Source organism: Microcaecilia unicolor, chromosome 9 (assembly GCF_901765095.1).
Source record: "Microcaecilia unicolor chromosome 9, aMicUni1.1, whole genome shotgun sequence".
In the NCBI taxonomy this organism is placed as follows: domain Eukaryota; kingdom Metazoa; phylum Chordata; class Amphibia; order Gymnophiona; family Siphonopidae; genus Microcaecilia; species Microcaecilia unicolor.
Genome location: NC_044039.1, coordinates 165189445 through 165208105, shown reverse-complemented (window position 1 = coordinate 165208105; position 18661 = coordinate 165189445). Strand labels below are relative to the sequence as shown.

Genomic DNA, 18661 nt, shown 5'->3' with positions numbered 1-18661 from the left:
GTCAGTGTCAAAGTTCTCTCTTAAGGATTAAAAGGACCTTTCATACATAAAACGATTAATATCAAAACTCTGTTTCAACCTCATTGACTAGAAAGTTAACTTTATTCTCCCCCGGGGTGATATGGTAGGAAAGGACAGCCTTTTCCCTGTAGACTGTATCAAGAAGAGACTAAACCTCTTGAAAGCAGCAAATTTAGGTTAGGAAATTAGCACATGGCCATTTTACTGCTGCGTTAAAAAAGTGGCCACAGCTAGCGGTAAACCCATGCGCTGACAGCAGCGCTGGCCACTTTGTAGCATGGCTTCGTAAGGACCCCTAAATTTGCACTTGAGGCAACAGAGGGTTAAGTGACTTGCCCGAGATCACAGGGAGCTGCAGTGGAATTTGAACCCTTACTTCCCTGGTTCTCAGCCCACCGCTCTTACAGCACTTTCCACTATCAAAAGTACTTCAATGAGTTCAAAATGTAGCAGCATTTGTTCTCACTGACTACTGTGGCTCCAACCAGCTTCTCTGGTTGCCGATTAAGTTATTATGTAGTGTTCCAGAGTCTTCATGGGCCGCTATCTCCCTGCCTCGTGCTCAAAACTCCGGCGCTATACAAAACAGTGCCAGAAAATACCGCTGTTACACTGCTGAACAAAGAGGAGAGGGAAACCCGCGGGAGACTGTGCTCCACTAGGAATAGAAGTCCACACAAATGAGTAGTGCGACCAGCAAGACACTCCCAATGACAACGGGAAGACGGAACTACAGTAGAAAAACCTTATTCTTATAATGCCCGACATGGCATTGTGTTTCGGCTGTCTTTACAAAGACGCTCGGTGCGAAGAAGAAAACAAAATCAAGGAAAGGAAACATGTTTTATAGTGATTTCCAGTATTGTGTTCCCTTTCCTTGATTTTGTTTTCCTCTTCGCACCGAGCGTCTTTGTAAAAAGAGCCAGTGCAAACCTCTAGTCTATAAACGTCCATATTAAGACCCATGAAGCAGGCACTTTGCTGAAACACGGTGCCGTGTCGGGCATTATAAGAATAAAGTTTTTTTTACTGTAGCTCCATCTTCCTGTTCTCATTGGGAGCGCCTTGCTGGTCGCACTACTCATTTGAGTGGACACCGCTGAAATAGAACTTCCCAGTGATCAGCGCTAATGGTATGCAAATTGTATGCGTGCTGTTAGTGCTGAGCACTGGGATGTAAGGACAGGGACATGCCCAGTAGATGTGCTCAAGACCTTCTTGTGCTGTTGCAGCTACTGAACAGCTCCTTCCTGCAGCTAGCTCAGTTTCACACAGGTGAGTGTTTCTGATCAAACTTTTGATCTCTTCCTCTCACCTTCACTCTTTCTGCTGGCTTTACGGCTCCTTCTCCTTCCAGTATGTGACTGGCTTCTATGATCTAATTAGTCCCGTTCTTGTGTCTGAGAAAGCACAGCCCCGTGGGGTTCTTTGTGCACATTTTGGTCTACTGGCTAAACGAAGGGAAAAGTGTGTTTTGAATGCTTTCCCTCCCTCCTCCCCAAATCTGAACATGGCAACTGATTTCTCCTAGGAAACATTTGATTGTAAACTTTTTATTTTTTTCCCTCTGAATTAACTGGAATGAGAAACCTGAAGCTGGGAGCTTTAGCCTGGTGGAAACAGATTCTCACAGAGGCATGCAGTCCTCCGTGAGAATCTGTACGACCAAGCATGTTCTCAATAGCCAATTCCACATTGTGGAACCTGCCAATAACTGATTTCAGGTTTATAACAGATTTGTAGAAGGAAAGGGGTAAAGGCTTAGCTATTCCCGCTGCTCTGGGACTTATCTGAGCAGCTGCTAGGTCTTTGTACATGTTTATTTTGTCTTATGCTTTTTAGAATTTTATATATTTATATATTTCTTTGTATCCTATGTAACCCCCTTGCCAGTCTGGAGGGGTCCTCACAGGGTTTTTATCCACGCCTTTGCAGACTGAGAGCACATCTTCAGGGAGGTAACACTGATGTGTAGGGTTATTCTCACTCAGAGGCCCTTTTATAAAGGCGTGTTAGGCTCTACGCGCATGCAGCAGACGCCAAAATGAGAACACCGCACCCCCTGGTGGTAATTTTGGATTTGCTATGCACCCTGGGAAATATTATTTCCTCCTGCGCACACCTCTTCCAGTGGTAATCGGCAATTTGCGCACACCAACCAGTCACTACGCATGTAGAACGTGAGCCCTTACCGCTAGATCAATGGGTGGCATTAAGGGCTCAGGCTGGTTTTAGGCGCACGCTGGTTTCAGTTTTACAGCATGCCCTTTTCCTGTCCCATTATAAAAAAAAGCCCCTTTTTGCAGACGCAGTAAAAACTGGCCCAGCACACGCCAGAAACACACGCCCATACTATCGCAGGCCACTTTTTACCGCAGCTTAGTAAAAGGACCCCTGGATACCATCCTCGAGTCCAACTCAGACCAGTGTAACTGGGAGCTTACTGGCAAAAATTAATCCCTGGTCGGGTTATCATGAGGCTTGTCCACGGGAGAACATGTCCTTCACAGCTATTGGTTCAGAAGGTTGGAATCGTATTCCTCAAGATCTGAGCGATCAGCCTTCACTGTTGTCTTTTAGGAGGAGTTTGAAGATTTTGTTTCTTCAGGCCTATGGAGCCCAGCATTGAACTTTTTTCAAATTTGTATTTTATGTTTTCGCTCTTGCTGTTATTGTTCCTTTTAATTGTAAACTATTTTAAATGGATTTTTTCCCATAATGGTAAAAAATTAAAATAAATAAATGTTCCATACTCTACTCTACCAGCACTTAATAATTCAGCCCAGGCCACAATTGGCATTCTGAACCAAAATGGGTACTAGAAAATAGTCTTCAAAGCACAAGGAACGACTCACAACAAGAATAATAGGCGGCAGTGAGCAAAACACTCCAGACGCTTACAGTGATTTATTCTCCTATCCCCAAGAGACTCCCCCTTTCACTCGTTTCTGGTGAACACCTTTCAGGGCTGGACTGAACTCAGGTGTGGCCATAGATGCGGCTCAGATCCAGGGGGTGTCCACTCTATCCTCTGTTTTCCAGATCAGTGGTTCTCTGCTCCTCAACAGCAGTTGCATGCTCACTTTCAGGAAACACAGAGGCCTAAGCAACCCCCATCAGCTCTCACTACCCCTCCAGGTGAAATGGCTGAGTTAGCCAGACCTTTGTCCCCTTGCTGTGTGGTGCAACAGCCAGGGAACCAGAAACCAAAGACAAGGGGCACAATATTCAGTGGGAGAGAAAAGTAGGGAGGAGAGGGAGGAAGGGGCTCTGGCTCTCCAGTTCTCTTCCACTGACTGGGCATCAGTGGCATAGCTACAGGAGGAGGAGGCTCTGGGGGCCTGGGCCCCCCTCACTTTGAGCACCCTCCAAACCTGCACTGCACATGTTAAATGGCTGGTGGGGATGCCAAAGCTCTGCCAGACAAAGAAATTCCCTGCTGAGCTGCTCCCCTCCTGGAAGCCAATGCCACAACTCCTTGCTCACGCTCAGTTCCTGCAAGAACTGAGCATGCTCAAGGAGTCCCAGAGTTAGCAGCTGGCTGACCCCTCTGATGTCCAGGTTACTGCAGCAGTATGAGGAGGGGAGCTGCTCGGCAGAGAATTTCTTCGGCTGCTGGGGCTTCAGCATCCCTGCCAGCAAAGGTAAAACTATTAGATTGTAAGCTCTTTGAGCAGGGACTGTCTTTCTTCTATGTTTGTACAGCGCTGCGTATGCCTTGTAGCGCTATAGAAATGCTAAATAGTAGTAGTAGTAGTAGTTTTAACATGGCGGCGGGGAACAGGGGAGTGGAGGGAGGGAATAGGTTGCCCCCTCATCCACCTCTGGCCCCCCCCCCCCAAAAAAAAAAATCAGAGGGCTGGATATGCCTCTGCTGGGTCTTCCCTAGATTTTCAGTAGCACATAACCTGTAATGGTGCTGAAAATCCAGGGAGACCACTGTAGCACTAGTTAATTAGTGATGGGGCGGAGCTAGGTGTCTGGTGTCCAAACAGCTTTCTGGTTAACTGAAGGCAGCACTAAGATGGTGCTAAGTTAACCCAGTATCTATCCAGGTACTGCCGTTGAGTACCGATAGTACCCAGGTAAATTTCAGTGGCCACTTTTTACCCGGATATTCCATGGAGTTACACAGAGAGGAATCAGCACTAAATAACAGGGTGTAATTTATCTAGGGGCAGCAGCATACCAAGGGTGGGGCAATGCATGGAGCAGACAAGCGGCTGTCGGCTCTGCCAGTTCCCTGCTCTCTCAGACATTACTTCCTGTTCCGGGGCAGGGGACCAGCAGACTCAACAGCCGTGCGTCTGCTCCATGCACCCCAGTGCTAGGAGAAAGAGTGGTGGGGGGTGATGTGATATGCCTCGGGGGGGGGGGGGGGGGGTGACGGGGTGACCCGCCCCAAGTGGCAACCAAGCTAGGCACACCACTGGGTAAAGGTCATGTATTTCTGATATCACCTTTCTGTGGTATATCCACGGTGGTCCCTAGTGGCTCATAGTCTAAGTTTTGAACCTGAACTGCTGACTGTCACTGGCTGAACATTGACCCCCAAGGACCTTAAATGGGGCTGGGCTTTTCTACCAGTTGCAGTTTCCCTCCTACCATTACCTCATTGCTCAGAAGAGCCCTCCTCTTGTTCTGGAAACTGCAGGGGTACTAGCAGGTCACAGTACAAGAATTTAGCAAAGCCACTTAAAGTTGAATGTCTACTAGAAAGCCAGGTGAGAAACAAATGGTTGGAATTAAAGATAAGAGGAAGCAACAGAAACAAAAGACAAGCAAGCTATTATTTCAAGGATCCAGTTGGCATTGCTGTGCTCAGGAGCTAAACAGCAGGCTCATGCCTACAGACAAAAAGAAAACACAGTGAACAATAGACCTACAAAAGGATGGCACCAAGCATAACATTGCACTGCACCAAGTGAAATGGTTTGTGATGCACTACAGATAGTCTATTGTAATCATCTGGAAAAGTGCCCCAGCACCTGGGCCCTCTTTGTACAGTGCTGAGAAAAATCAAAGAACCAAGACACGCTAACAAGCCTCTGCTGAACGCCCATCCCAAGCGGCAGACTGTTCTTGAAATGAAAAACCTTGGCCATGCTGCTTTCTGCAGATTAATTACCCGAGTCACATTTCAGCCCAATCAAGGCTCATATGGCAAAGAAGAGGATTAAATATGTCAGTCTCAAACTGTATTTGGCAGAATCCAATTAAGACAGTAAATTATGAGCACAGCTAACAGCGACGGTGAACCACAGCACTCATATTGCAACCGCACAATTCTCCCGACCTCCTTGTGGAAACAGCTTACGATCACTTACAGCTAAAACTAACAAATCCGTGGTTAGGTTTCAGACCAGCATGCTGTCGGACAGGGAGCAGAGCGTGGATATGCCTTGGAGTGACTATATTCACGTTCAGGGATCTTGAGATTCAGGAAGTAAGCTAGTTATTAATAAGTTGCTCCTATGTAAAACTAAGGGGTCCTTTTAAGAAGCTGCACTGGATTAGCGAGCGCAACTTAAGATGCACGATATAGAATCCAGGGGTTTACGACTGAGGTAAAAATGTGGCCTTAGCACACATTTACGTGGCGTTTTCCTCATGCGCTAAGGTCAATTTTTAACTGCAGTCGTAAACCACAGGATTCTATATCATGCATCTTAAGTTGCGCACGCTAATCCATTCGTATTCTGAATTCACTTGCAACTTAGTTAACAAGTCAATCAGCACCGATAATTTCCACTTAACAAGCAAGCCAGTAAATGTTATTGATTTAAATGGGATAGCACTCAAGAGTCCCAAGAAAAAAGGTAAAACTACCTAGAGAGAAATGTACTAGAATGCGGTAAGGAGTTTTATCACACAATAACGAGTGTACCAAGTGAAAAATGCCGTGCACTGACTACTGACCATTTATCGTGACATTTAAGATTCAATAAATGGGTTATTATGACTGTGATGACAGTTATCATGATAGGCTTTATACAAGCAGTAAACCACTTTCGAGTGAATTCCTTCAAAAAGGTGTAAATAAAACCTAATAAATATTATTTACACCAATTAGCATTAATTAGAATTTAAGCGCAGAACTGTCTAAGCGTATTCTATAACGTGATGCATGTAAATTCTAAGTCACATAGTTGAGAAGGGGATGTGGCCATAGGCATGGAATGGGCGTTTCTGAAATATACACGCATTGTTATACAATATACCCAATCCGTGCCTAGTTTAGGCGTCAACATTTATACCAAGTTTTACTTGGCGTAACTGCCTGCAACTAAATTTAGTCATGTGGATGGGCACTCTGCGTATTCTATAAACTGCTCAGAAATTTAGATTTTTTTTTTCTATAAAGCACGCCTAAATTTAGGTGTAATTTAAAGAATATGCCAAGGCGTCTTTTGTTTGGCACAGATTTTTTTTAGGCACCATATATAGAATCTAGTCCAAAATGGCCGACTTTCTGTATTAATGGTCATACGCTAACATTACAAACTACAAAATAAATGAGGAAAACGAATCAAAAGAATGGAGAAATTAAGATAATTTTCTTTCCATTAGTTCTTCACACTATTCCAGGACGAGTGGGTAGTTATGTCCATCGACCAGCAGGTGGAGATAGAAAATACAGAACTGAGCACCACTACATAGCTACCTGCTAGCAGCTCAGCTCCTCAGTATCAGTCCTCAAGCAAGGAGGAAAGAACGCCCAAACAGGCGCATGGTCAGCAACCAACATATCCAGCCCCAAGAACCATCTGAAGACAAGGTCCTTGGAAAACAGGATACAAAGACCGTGCATAGAGCCACCAATCAGGGCGTCAAACCTCGGGAGGGCTCCTGGAATAGTGTGAAGAACTAATGGAAAGAAAATTATCAGGTAAGTCCTAATTTCTCCTTCCATTACGTTCATTCCCACTATTCCAGGATGAGTGGGATGTTCAAAAGCTATCCTTACAAGGGTGGGAAACCGAACCAGCCACAAGCAGAATTGACACCTCAAATGCAGCCGCTGCCTGCATGGCCCCCGCTATACCATCATGCTACGGAAGGAAAGCAGAGAAGCCCATGCCTCTGCCCTACAAATATCCATCAGATAAGACAATGAAGTCTTTGCCCGAGACATAGTCACACGCCCAGGAGAGTGTGCCTTCCAACACGAGGAGAAGAGCCTCCCAGAATACAAGCAGAGACCACAGCCACCTTCACCCACCGGGCAAAGGAAGCCTTGGAAGCCATGAGACCCAAATGCTGTTTACCAAACTGCACAAAAGGTCTATACGAAAGGCGGAAGACATCAGGAACCTCAAAAAAACACAAGAGAGCCCTGTGAAAGTCCAGAAGCCTGCAAGAGGCATATAGACGACTAAATAAAAAGAAACCAACAAGAACTCGGGCAAGAAGGACGGTATTGCCCGAAACAAGACCCCGCCTCCAAAACAGAGACGGAGAAAGGGTCTCAAGAAGGAGCCTGAAGTTGCAAAAAGCAACAGGCCAACGGAAGCGCCCTAATAACACCGAGTTCTATGTGAGAACTATCAGGATCACCTAGCGATGGGACACAAATGGAGAGTGCCGCAGCATCCGAAGGACCAGCATAATATCCCATTCGGAAAAGGCACGCGAAGGGCAGCGTAAGCGACCCACAGCTCTCTGAAAACAAATCACAACCGGAAAAGCCACAAAGAACAGGTCTGCCAACGACCCTGAAAGCAAGCCAGGGCTGCCACTAGAACCCACAAGGAACCCAATGCTAGCCCTTGATACTCCCTCCCGCAAAAATGCCAGGAAATGGCCCAGGGAGGAAGCAAAGTACTGGCAGGCCCAAGGAAGAAGAGCACTTCCTAGCCTGCAGAAGGGAAGCCAGGCCGTAAGACCCCTCTCAAGGGCCAGGCCGTAAGACTAAAGGGAGAAGAATCCTCCATGACCACCAGGCCCTAACAGAAGAACCTTGAACTTGAGGGAATTGCATTAGCTCCCCAACTAGGGAGCTTCACAAGATCTGCATAGCACTGGAGCCATGTCCAGGCTGGAGAACAGGAGCACTGTATCCCGAAGGTCTCCCACTCTCCCCCACTCCCGGCCTAACTTCAGCACGGGGAAAGGCATACAGGAGTCCCTCGCTCAAACACAAACGCAGCAGGGTGTCCAGACCCAGAGAGTCCTCTTCCCTGTGACGGCTGAAGAACCGAGGAACAGTGACATAGGAATAGGCCAAGAGAACCAAGCCCCATCGACACATCAGCAGCTGTAATGGCTCGACCGACAGCTCCCAATCACTGGAAGTCCGAGCGTGCCTGCTAAGAAGTTCGGTCCCCACGAGAGGGACCCCTCAAAACCGCCGAAAGGCACAACAAGTGTCTCTCTGCCCTGGCCATTAACCAGCTGGGCTCCAGAGCCAGAAGACTGCTAGGAGACCACCCCCCCCTAGCTAGTAGAAGAGGCTAGTGCCATAGCAATGTCCGAAAAGGCCCAAACCAAAGCATTCCCAACTGCGGGGCAAAAGCCTCCAGAGCTTAACGCACCCCTCACAGCTCCAGAGGGCCAATGCACCTCTACTAGAAACCAAGAGCCGTACCAGGGGACCCTTGCAAAGGCCCCCCAGCCCAAGAAACTGTCAACCATAGACCCCGCTTCCCAATGCAGGAGTGGGAAGGGCCTCCTAGGGTCAACGACTGATGAAGCCACAACCACCTCAGGTCTGTCTGACTGCTAGGGGCAAAGAAGTCAGAGACTGTAACCCTCTGAAATTGGAGACCAGGAGCTGAACAGGGCCCTATAAATTGGCCACATTCGAGGGTAAGGTACCACTTCCTGGGCCGCTGTCACAGAACCAAGGAGCTGCACAAAATCCCAGGCTGGAAGCTGGGAACGAAGCAGAAACAAAGAATTCAATACGCTAACTTAAAGCGCCGTCCCTCTGTGAGAAACACTCAAGTTTAATTGCAAATAGTCTGCTTTAAATTTACATGCGTTAATGTTGCCATTAGTGTGCGGTCTTTAAAAAAAAATTACTGCAGTTTGAAGGTGGTAAGGACTCTTGTAGTATTCGTGCCCTAACCAGTTAGTGGGTGCTAATGTTGATGCGTTACCTGTTTAGCACAGAACACCCCATGTCTCAATATATATATATATATATATATATATATATATATATATATATATATATATACACATTAGCGCCTAACACCTTAGTAAAATGGGCCCCTACAATGGCAATTCTATAACTGGACGCTCCCTTTTAGGTTCCCTGATGCCATGTGGCAAGAGCCCAGATTCCATTACAGAATACTAGTCTAACCTGGCATTTGTGTGCCTAACTTATGTGCCCACAGTAACACATTTTATATTTACACTGGAATCTTATAGTCTGCTACAACTGACAAGTTCTTCAAAAAGGAGGAGCATTCTCCAAACAGCTTTTACAAAAAAAATAATCACAATACCATGAGTAAAGTACAAAATGTATAGATCAAGAGAAATACTTCTAGGGAAAAAAAAAGGTCTTTAATGACTTCCTAATCATAAAATACTGTCCCGTTTGTCTGAGAGTAAAATGTAAAGAATTCCAAATAGAGGCAGCTTGATATGTTAAGGAGGATTGTAAAGGTCGTAATGCTTTTACTTTTCGAATGGTGGGAAAGCCTATCAAGTAAATATTCCTAGTAGATCTATTATGATTTCTATTTTTAAAAAAAAATGTTTCATTAGGTAACCTGGGGAGTCCCCATGGAAGGCTTTAAAAGTTAAGACCAATATTTTACACTGGCAATCTAAATGCAACCAGGGCAACTGCAACATAAGAGGAGAAATATCAAATTTATTTGCCACAAATAGTACTCTAACTGCGGAATTTTGTACTCTCTGCAACTTAACATTTAAAGATTTTGAGCACCCTATATAAATAGGATTACAATGATCCAGAGATGAAAGTATTAGAGACTGAATCACCAAACAAAAGATTTCTAGATCAAAGTATTTGCGAATAGCCTGCAATTTTTTAAGCAGAAGAAAAGATTTACTACCTACCACCCATAGATCTTACTGTATTTATGCAGCCATAGTTACACCAGGGCACACGTAGGACTAGATTCTAAATATCACACCTAAAGGTTCAGCGCCAAAATTAAATTCGCTTAAGCATCTTCTATAAAGTACACCTAACGTACTTTATAGAATAAGCCTATATTTCCACACGGTTTATAGAATATGTCGAATGCCAGTCCATGTGACTAAATTTAGTGCAATTACGCCAAGTAAAAACTGGTGTAAATCCATGATGCTTAAATTAGGCGCGGAGTGGGTGTATTGTATAACAACATGTATAGATTTTAGATACACCCATGACCCGCCCATAACACCCCTTTTTAAACTAAGTTATTTAGAAGTTACACACACACCACGTTACAGAATACGCTTAGCAAGTACTGAGCATAAATTCTAATTAATGCCAATTAGATAATTGGTTAACATCCAATTATCAGCGCTGATTAGCTTGTTAACTAATTAAGTTATGCACATTGTTATGGAATATGCTTTGATTGCTGTGTGGAAATCTTAGCGTGATATATAGGATCCAGAGGATAATGTACAGTATTCTGTAAGTTGCATGTATGGCACTATCACCCATGCCCCTTCCATGCTCTACCCATGGAGTGGATGAGTAGCCTAGTGGTTAGTGCAGCGGACTTTGATCCTGGGGAACTGGGTTCGATTCCCACTGCAGCTCCTTGTGACTCTGGGCAAGTCACTTAACCCTCCACTGCCCCTGGTACAAATAAGTACCTGTATATACTATGTAAACCGCTTTGAATGTAGTTGCAAAAACCACAGAAAGGTGGTATATCAAGTCCCATTTCCTTTCCCTTCCCATGTGAGCACTCCCTTACATTTGCAACTTATGCAGATCCTTACAGAATACTTCTTACCTCTGCACTTACATGCTAGAGAGACAATTCAATAAATGGGGACGAAAATTCAGTGCCGAAGAACTTGAGCACTAAGATCTAGGACCCCAAAAGACAGCCGGGTCCAGGGAAGGCTACTGCAGCCGCCACCTCCCTCCACGCGGGCCACCGCCACCCCCTCACCCTCCTGTATCTGCTTCTCCCTTGGTCTGTCACTCTCTTACTCATGTGTGCCGGGACCCAAGTTATCGTGTTAACGCAATCACCTGGGTCCTGACACACAGAAGCAGGACAGAGACAGACCGAAGAAGGGTCCAGACACATGGAATCAGGAGAGAGACAGATAGAGAAAACAGAACTTTCTGCTTGCCTCCGAAAGCCATGCCGTGCCAGGCCCCCCTTGGAGGCTGGGCCCGGGGAATCTTGGCCCCCCCTCTCGGCGGCCCTGCTAAGAGCTATAGGGAGTGTGCGCCCTTTATAGAATAGTGTTTGGCAGAAATCACGTGCCTTTTTGGGAACTGTATTTATGCCTGCTAAAAGCGGGTACAAATGCCAGCTCCCAACTTAGGTGTGCTTCAGGAGAATTTTGTAAATCTGCACGTGACTTTTTGGAATTCCTCCAATATGCCCCTGGCCACACCCCCTTTTCAGCAGCATAAAGAACTGTTGATAATCAACATAAAAACAAATCTGTAAAAAGTCCAACAAGTCACACATAAATAAAATCAATAAATAAATGTGCAAAATGTACGTGCATCTACGTGACTTGTTGGACCTTTATGCTCCCGATGCAGCCTGTACTCTTGGCAAAACATGGCCACGTCAGGCAGCTGATTGCGAATCCTGAGAGCATCAATACAACTCATTAAAGACTATTTTCTTTTTTTCCCCACAGTGCCCATTTACACAACATCAATAGCATGCGTAAATGCGGACACCTAAATGAAGAACATTAGCGCATAACTGTGTAAAAGTAGGACCTGCCCATGCACCCGCTCCCTTGAAATTACAGGCTAGGCATGTTGCGCACCTATTTAGAGGATCATACCAAGTATCTGGCTAGCACTTACGCACATAATTAACAATAACACACAAGCGACAGTATTCTTTAACTCACCTGCACAACTGGAGGCGACCTGCTTTAGAATCAGGGGGAAGCACAAAAATGAAGGGCAAATTCTATACCAGACTCCACAAAGGTAAATTATTTATTTATTTATTTATATTTTGCTCACACCTTTTTCAGTAATAGCTCAAGGTGAGTTACATTCAGGTACTCTGGATGTTTCTCTGTCCAAGGAGGGATCACAATCTAAGTTTGTACCTGAGGCAATGGAGGGTTAAGTGACTTGTCCAAGATCACAAATATAATATGACACCCACTGTGGAGGAAGAAAATGTATCCCCAATTTTGCATTTACAAACTTTTACCTATTAATGTAATGCAAACGGCCTGATGGGTACCCAGGAAGGTTTGGTAAATTTCCAACCTACCAGGTAAAGGGAGAAGTCAGATATCTAATAATGTTACCATCAATGGTATATTAAACTGTATATGTATTTGTTTTATGTATTTTATTAAGACATGTCCGGAGTGATAACGAATAAAATAACTAAACTTAAACATACACACACGGGTATGTTGGTTCTGTCAAGGAACACTTGGTATGTTAATCCTGGGGGAATTCTGTGCAACTGCGTAATGCACAATTGGCACAGAAGTACCCATCTGCGTAAAATTCTGCAGAAGCAGCTGCAATGGCCGAGCCTAGTCTCACTTCCCTCCCTCTCTCCATCCCTGCTGCATTCAACAGCTAGTGCCTGGAAGCGCATTGGTCCACGTCCTCCTCCTCTGCCATCTTGGTCCTGATTGATCAGTGAAACCTTGCGACTATAAAGAACACTTGGACCTGGAATGGGAAGGGAAGAGAACGCAACCTTCCCATTGTGCAGCTTTACACCACATCATCTGGGGGGGGGGGGGGAATGGCTGAAGAAAGGTGGGGGGTGTCTAGAGAAAAGCAGATGGGTCGTACATGTCATGTGTGTTGGTGTGGGAAAGGGGGGAGACGGGGAGAGAAAGGTGGATGGGGTATGTCCCATAAGGGATGGGAGAGACCTTGGGAATAGCAAAACTGGAGCATACTTGCAAGTTGGGAAGAGAGAATGGGGTCAATGAATGCTGAAGAGTAGGGAGAGAGAACTGAAACGCAGAGAGGTGCAGGCAACCTCAGTTCTTCAGGTTTTCAGGATTTCCCCAATGAATATGAATGAGGTCTATTTACATACAATGGAGGCAGTGCATACAAATAGATCTCAAGCATATTCCCTGGAAAATCTTGAAAACCTGACTGGGTTGAAGCCCTCGAAAACCGAGGTTGCCTACCCCTGTGCTAGAGGACAGAGAACAGGTGAACAGAGAGAGAGAGGGTGGAAGATGGGTGGGAAATTCACCTTGGAGGAGGGGCAGAGAAAGCTGGGGGCTGAATTTACCAGGGGACAGGAGGGGATGCAAGCTAAGAGAGAGCTGGAAAAGATGGAATTTGAGGAGGGAAAACAGCTGGGATGAGTAGGGAAGTGTCAGCTTTTATAACGAGGGAAATCCTGCAGAAGAAAAAATTATCAAATGAAGTAAGCAAAACGTTGCAGAATTTTCAAATATCGTGTTCAGAATTTCCCCAGAAGTAGTATACTACACTCCCTTCCTGCGAAAGGCTTCAACATTCAGAACTGTAGAAACATTTCAATTATTGTTCTTGAATTTTCACTAAAATCATTTCATCAAAAGGGAGGACTGGGCTGCAGGATCCTTCATGCTGGGTACTATAACTGGTCACCTGTAGTATATTTTGTTAAATGTAAGTAGTAAATGTTCTTACTGAATCTACTACACACCGAGCAGCAACAAAGCCTCTCTGATGAAGAAAGATTTACCTTTGCCCATATCACAGCGGAAGAGAGCAGCCAGAGAAAATAAGGTCTGTGGTATTAGTGATATCATAGCCAAGCCATATAGACATCTTTGCATATGCTTAAAACACTAAGCGAGAGCCCTAATTCAGTCTGGTCTGCAAGTGGGCAGTCTCACAAAGCAGCATTCATTATGTTATGTAACAACTTCAAAACACCAGTGTTTGTTTGTACTAACTCATAAATATTCAAAGCCTTGTATTTACATGACCCATTTTTATCCAGGTACTGTCTTTTTTTTTTTTTTTTTTAAAGAGAAACTGAGCAATACGCTTGCTGTAGAAGTAGTTGAAGCCTCAGGGTAGGGGCAATTCTATCATAAGGCCACTTGAGGAAGCTGCCTCAGGAAGCTATTTTTGGGAGCGGCATGATGAAAGGAGGCGATATTGTTTTCAAACAAGTTGATATTCAAAGGACTTATACTCCTGGCTTTGAGAAGTGGCGGGATTCCTACATTTAGATTCAAAACATTACTAAACTCCTAAATTTAGAAGCACAGAAAGTGGATGGCAACAGGGGCAGATATAGGATGGGGGGAGTGGGGAAGATTACAAGCTTAGCATTGATTTTCAGCACTAGGTTCATGAAAGGCAGTCCTAAATTTATAAGCATAACTTAAGCTCCTGAATTAAGATGGATTTTCAGCCAACAATTTAGGCTCTTAAATTTGGCTGAAAATAGGACACATTTAGAAACTAAAGTTAGGAGCTCAGCTTTTACTGACTATCAGGCCCTAAATTACCCCCAGCGGGCTTGGCGGCAGCAGCACTTAAGCACACTCCCCCAGATTCTTTAAAGGTCACCCAAAATTAGGTGCATATCCCAGATCGGCACCCATAATTAGTTAATGGGCTCCAATGATTTAATTATTGGAGTTAACAAGCACCTAAATGGCACCAATTATGGTTTGGGTATCAATTTGGCTACACACTGCTCTATAACAATGGGCACCTAATTAGATCATGCACAACTCAAAGGGGGTGTGGCCATGGGAGGGGCATGGGCGTGTAAGGGGGAATTACAAAAATGCGCGCAGTGCTACAGAATAGTGGGAATCTGTGTCCGATTTGCACGCCAGGATTTACACCAGGTTTCTGCTGGAATAAGTCTTTGCACCCATAACTGAGTGCCGAATTTGGTACTTAGTGCTATCGTATAGAGTTCTCATCCCAAAGTGTCCTTTATAGAACAGTGTTGAGCACTGAATTTTATCGGCACCATTTACCTGGTCCATTACATCTTACTGCCATGGGGTTGCAAGATCGCTCAGTTGAAACAGCAAGATTGGCCCCAGGCAAATACCAGGAGCTGACACAGCAATACTGCTGCAAATGAGTGCAGTGTGTGTCTTGTGCTCCTCTCTTCTCAGTGTCCCCAACACATGCACCTGTTTCCCTACCTCAGACATCTCCTCACAACCCTTGCTGTTGTTGCAGATACCTCCCCACCTCCCCCACAGCATCTCTCTATTCCATTAGTGTCCTAGCTACATTATTTGAATGTTCTAATGTGTGCTTATTAGATATTTCATTAGTATTATGCTGGTATCATATTATATCTCTGTTACTTGAATTTCAGTGCTTTCAAGTGTGTTATATTTTTGACCCTGTTTCACGGTAGCCCTATTATTAGGTTTCAATTTGCTGTTTTCAACTTTACCTTATGTACTGTATTTATGTTTATACTTGGTCATTTTCACTATTGCTAAAGAAAACTGTAAATTTTATGTTAAACTGTACCTTACTGTACACCACCTTGGATGAATCTCTGAAGAAAAGTGGTTAATAAATACCAATAAGTAAAAAAATAACACTCTTCATGCACACACCCTGACCAGAGCTCTGAGGGGACCTCACTTCCCAGTACCTGACTGCAGCTCTGAGGGGAGTGACCCCCTGCCACATACACACATAAACACCCCAGCTCCTCCATTGGAGTTCTGAGAGGAACACCCCCTGCCCTCAGCGTCTGAGGCACACATCACTCCTTAGTTTCAGACAGCAGACTAACTTGAGTATCCCTGCCCGCCTAGGATATTAGTCTATCTGCACAAACAGTTAACACTGGGTTGGGCGTATCTCACAGCAAATCTTTTCTAGTTTCTGATAATCATAATTAGTCATTGCATTCTGCCTCTCTCAATCCTTCCGGCAGACCAAAGCAATCTATGTGAAGAAAAATCATTGTAATACTCTATGGACATATGCAGCCAATTTTAAATGTATACTGTAACTGTCTTCAAAGATAAAATCTCAGCCTCAGGAGGACTTTAGCAGTTCTGACTCTACAGGCCACTAATTACAAACTTCCTCTTCATAAACACACCTGTTAATATGCCCAAGGTTTTCCCATTTATAAAAGAAATAATTTCTTTTAGTTAGAACTAGTTTCTGGCCACATACAAAAGCCAAGTCTGAAAGCATATTTATAACAGATGAAAACAGAGCTGTGGCCATCCACCAACTCTGAAATCCCCAAACCTAACAGTACTGCTGTATATGTATCTCTCACAAATACGAGCCACTGATGCATCTTCTACAACCATCTCTTTTTCGTTTAGTACCTCCGAATGTAAAGCCCAGCACCCTGCTGTTTTTTTTAACGGACAACCACGAAAAGAAATTGCACATTTTCACAAACCTAGCTGATTAACATTCGGCTATAAAATACATAAATATTTTTATACAACGTGCTGTCTAGCAACATAAAACTTGCATTCTCCCTCTAGAAACATTTGTTATTTTCTATGGGGTAAGACATTTATAACATCAGTCAGCTCTGAATTAAAACAGCCCGCTATGCATTCTCTTAGAGTCAAGCCAGTGAATTAGCTGATTATTTGTAAAGCTAAGACCTCAGTTTTGCTATGCTTAATACCAACAGAATAATCAAAGAGCTGCCTAAACTGACGTTATGATTTTTGTGACTAGCTGCCAGAAGTCATTCATACTCACTCTACGTTAATTACACACAGCACCGCTCATTTCTAGCTCACAGTTTTCAGCACTCGGCTCCCCTCCGTATTTTCAGCCAGTGGCCTCACAGTCCCTCTGAAAATCACGTGGAAGGAAACGCCTGTGCAAATGAAGCCATTTTCCAGGTTTTTACCTTAGTAGTAAACACAGCAGGCCCCTGTCTTCTTACTCAGATAGATGAACCGTGCAGCAGCCCAACAGCGGCGCAGTCCCCACCCAGCTTTGTCTTCAATCGGGCGCTTTGCTTACAGGAAGCCGCCGATCTCCACTTCCTCCCCTTGCTGCAGCTACTGCTTGCTTAGATCAGCACTGTAGTATGTTATACGCTTCTTTCCTTTCCCTTTTTCTTGGAATTATTGCAATTCTGTTTGCACTTTTCCCTTGCTAGCCAAAGTTAAATCTTTCCTCCTTCCTGCTGAGCTGCCACTTTAACCCTTCCTGTCGCCTACTGTCTGCAATAATCAGGGAGCAATAGACTCACTCTCTGTCTCAGACTGTTTTTTGCACAAAGATTCAATACTTAGAGAGGACAGAGGACCTCCTTTGTCCCCTCCCCCAGCGTTTTATCGTCACGCCTCCAGTCATGGCTAGTCGTGCTCTGCCCCTCCTCCATCCGCCCACCCCCTCTTCCCAGGCTAACATCTGTAATGGCAAGGAGGGCGTTCCTAGTGTTGTTGGTGGTAGAACAGTTATTATCTAGATCCGCACACTCAAGATTATCGAAGGAAGGAGATCTTGTCGGTGCAGTGTTTGAAGACCCCCAGATATTGAGCAACCTCCTTCCCTGCTTCTAGAGAGGGATCATGTGTGCTGTTTAGTAACCCAGTCGTTTTGGAAAGTTGGCATCTTGATTAGTTCATCTTTAACAAGTGTACGGAAATACAAGAATAAAGTTTGCCTTGTTCAGTGCCATTCAAATCCCTGATATTAGATACAGTTCTTCCCTGGACTTTCTGTGTACAGGTGCTAGGGTTGGACACGTGGGTGAACGTTCAAGCTTATGCCTCTCCCTCCAATTAATTTTCAGATGGCTCCAAAATTTTGAGAGCTCAGCAATCATGATCACCCCAACACCACCCCTCCCACAAGAATCCTATAAAAACACAAAACTGGACATTATCTTTTAAAATGTGTAGTCACTCTCCCTGCAGGGAAAAGAATCTGCATCTGCTCTTTGCTGCCCCTCACAAGCTACCTGCCCTAGGCAACTACCTAATCTTGCCTAATGGTTACACCAGCCCTGGCTATGTACACTGACATTCACAACAGTTATTAGAATGATGAGTACTAGACGCAAATTCCAGTCCTAATTTATTGTAAAACTAGTTTAAAAAGGCCCATTTCTGACAGAAATGAAACGAGCGCTAGCTAGTGTGTATGTTTGAGAGAGAGAGAGAGAGAGAGTGTGTGTGAGAGATGGAGTGTGTGTGTCAGAGAGAGAATGAGAGAGAGACAGAGCCAGAGCGTGTGTGTGTTTATGTGAGAGAGAGTGTGTGTGAGAGACAGAGTGTCTGTGTGTGTGAGACTGTGTGTGACAGAGAGATAGAGTGTGATAGACAGAGAGTGTGTCAGAGAGAGTGTATGTGAGCGACAGTGAGTGAGTGAGTGTGTGCCCCCCTCGCAGGGCCCCCTCCCCACCTCCACCTCCACCTCTCTGGTCTCAGGACCCCCTCCCCACCTCCCTCTCCCCTGCCCCCTCAGCCATCCATGTCCAGCGACCCTCCTTTTCCCTCTGCCCCCCCTGCAGCCACCCATGTCCAGCGACCCTCCCCTCCCCCT

The 18661-nt window shown here is 44.9% G+C and overlaps 1 protein-coding gene across 2 annotated transcripts in view; it reads right to left on the bottom strand.

Annotated features, from left to right (window-relative positions):
* Positions 1-17429, bottom strand: part of GNG2 (G protein subunit gamma 2) — a 115723-nt gene extending 98294 nt beyond the window's left edge. Inside the window, exon 1 of one of the 2 annotated variants that reach the window (XM_030214460.1) lies at positions 17016-17429. The gene's annotated coding sequence lies outside the window, so the exon portion shown is untranslated. Of the gene's footprint in view, positions 1-16861; positions 16982-17015 lie in introns of those variants that run through there. The other variant, XM_030214461.1, reaches the window with a different exon arrangement.
* Between the last annotated feature and the right edge of the window lie 1232 nt (positions 17430-18661).